Genomic DNA, 2,825 nt, shown 5'->3' on the forward strand with positions numbered 1-2,825 from the left:
CCCTATTTCTATTGTTCTACACATTGTACTACAATTTTAGTGTTAAGTTTAGTTGCACTGTTAGGAGTAGGTTATTGTTAGTGTTTTTTAATTAGGAGTAGGTTATTGTTCATGTTTTAGTGTTAGCAGATGATTGTTCCTGTTTTAGAGTTAGGTATAGGTTATTGTTCATGTTTTATTGTTAGGTCTAGGTTTCTGTTCCTGCTTTAGAGTTAGGCGTAGGTTACTGTTCCTACTTAGAGTTAGGTGGGGTCCTACCAGCAACTGGCAGCAAACAGTGCTCACTCGGTAAGCACACGTCTGCTTTCTCACCCAATGACATGAGTACTGCTCCATGAGTGGGGAGGTCTGTGACATCTCTGAGGGATGGGATTTGCATCTTGTGACTTTTCTGTTGCAGATTGTCGAGCTACAGAGCGTGAGTGGCTGTGAAATGCAATTGGGCTTCATGGAAACAGTCCGGAGCTGTGTCTGGAGCTTCCTGCGTGGCCATTGTAAGGTAGGTGTGCCTTACTGTAAACGTGCTCTGAAGCAGTGTTGGTTAAGCACAGCTCACTCCTCTGTCTTCAACAGATCAGCTTTCTTCACGCTTTATTTCTGTGGCTGGCGTTGTAGAGCACAGCAGCAGCAAGACAGCAAACACATCCACAACCAGGTACGTGAACATGGGAAACTTTAATTCTGTGAATAATACTGGTATTAATATTAATAAGGCAGTGGTCACGCATGTGTAATGGAGCTCAGGGATAGGTTTATTCTTGTCTGTTAAGCTCTTCCCTTCTTTGACATCCACCCGTCCTCTCTTGCTTATCTTCCCCCCACCTGCAAGTGCAGCAGTACTGAAGGCTGAGGGGTCTTTTCCTAGGCAGGTGGACAAAGGCAACTGAAATGCAACTTTGATGTCCCTCTTTGTTCGCGAGTCAGTAGGCCCTGGATATCATCCCAGCAACTCTCTAAGTCAGCCTGGAAATGTTTGCTAGCAGGAAGTAACCCCATTGCAGTGCCTGACACTAACGATGCCATTTTTCCCCCCCTCACAGCAGGCAGCCTCTGTGAGAGCAGTGGAGCAGCAGCTGTCTGCTCTATGGCTGCTGAACTGCATTTCTCATCACCTGAGATCCCTGAGCCCACCCTAATGGAGAACGTGCTGCGCTATGGACTCTTGTTTGGAGCCCTTTTCCAGCTCCTGTGTGTGCTGGCCATCATCCTGCCAGTTTCCAAGTCCCCAAAGGCAGTAAGTAGCGCTGTGTGAGATTAGTAGGAATGCTCAGGCAGTCAGCTGGGAGGGAACTGTCTGTAGCTGTTGCCTATGGCAGTGTGCCCCGGCACTGCTGAGAGTGCCGCACTTGGTTCTGTCCTTCCTTCTGCACGCCAGCAGCCTTGAGGTGCCAGCTCATCCTATCCTGCAGCTGCTGCTGAGCCCTGTGAGCTGCCAGGCAGAGGGTCCACCCTCCCAGCATGGACCGCCTTGCAAGAGAGGACTTTAGGCTCTGGTTTGCATGGGTTTTTTGGGAACTAGACAAAGGTGGAGTTTCTAATGTGCCCTGAGGTCAGGAAGGCAATTTCCAGTGCTGGCCCCCAAAGCTGCTCGGTCAGGTGACTTGAGCTCTCAAAGCAGCTGTCAGCCAGTTGTTAGAAAGCTCCCTAACTGTTTCCCAATTGCTTCTTGTAGGACTTAGGGGGTTTTGAGTCTCAGACTTGAGAGACGGTGAAGAAACCCAAGGCAAGTGCTGCTCAGCTGAGCAAGAAAGCCAAGAAAGAAAGCAAAAAGAAGCGATAAGGGCTTGAGCAGGAAGGCACAAAGGACAGCAGAATCGCCTGGAATGCTTCCTCTGAGGTGCACCAAAGGACACACACTGCGTGGTCTTGTTTTCAGGCATGGCCGTGCTTTCCCTTTTGTGGACTGCGAAGAGGAACTAAGGAAACTTTAGTCATTACCAGTATCCCAATTATTTGATTTCATATTGAAATGTATTTTGGATGCATTTAGCATCTCTTTGTTGCAAATTAAAGCAAAACAAACATATGAATAGTGGTGCTGCCTCTTTCATTAGCAGCTCAAAACGCGCCTGGCTAGGGCTGGCAATCACAGAGCCATGAAGTGGTCGGCTTCACGTCCCTCCCTGGAAATGGAGCTGCTTGTCCCACGTTTCCGTGTTGGTGTTCCCAACTGGTGGCCTTTCAGCCCATCTGGAACTGCTGGCGATGGACTGTGAGCATCCCCTGTTCTCCAAGGGCCGAGAGAAACAAAAGTGGCATGGGAGGAAGAAAGGTGTCCCTGCGCCTTGAGCTTGTCTCTCTTCTGTACTTCTGTAGATACTGTATATCTAGTGCTTGTTCTTTGAGAATGATGACCTCTTTGTTAGGTGTGGGGTTTCTGGCCCTCATTTGTCCTATTAATGTGATAGAACTGACAAGCTTGTTTGTGTTTAGGTTGTTTATATGCTCTATTTCTTATTTTCTCCGTATATGCACTGTCCCCATGATTTCCTGTGCATGTGATTAATTCACATGACAATAAACAAAAGAGACACTCTCCATTTCTTAGGAATGATGCTTAGGTTCAGGTACAGATGAGCTTCTTTGTTTTAGAGGCTTCAGGCTTTGGAGACTACCTTGGTTCGAACAGCAGAAGGCATCAGTGTTCACTTCTCAGCAGCACCAATCTACAAACCTGAGTAATAGCTGCTTGTTGCTCTGTTTCTGCAGAGCCTCGCTGCTCCCCGTGCACTGATTACAGCCTTTGGAAAGGCAGCCAACTCACTTTCCTTGGGAAACCACACAGATGTGAACTATAATAGCCCAGTGACTTTAGAGATGATTGA

General features: G+C 47.7%; 1 pseudogene; it reads left to right on the forward strand.

Annotated features, from left to right (window-relative positions):
- Nucleotides 1–1,084: 1,084 nt before the first annotated feature.
- LOC146754549 (protein MANBAL-like) lies at nt 1,085–1,780 on the forward strand (annotated as a pseudogene).
- Nucleotides 1,781–2,825: the final 1,045 nt, after the last annotated feature.

This window comes from Coturnix japonica, chromosome W, assembly GCF_054131305.1.
Source record: "Coturnix japonica strain WE chromosome W, WE-NBRP24, whole genome shotgun sequence".
Lineage (NCBI taxonomy): Eukaryota > Metazoa > Chordata > Aves > Galliformes > Phasianidae > Coturnix > Coturnix japonica.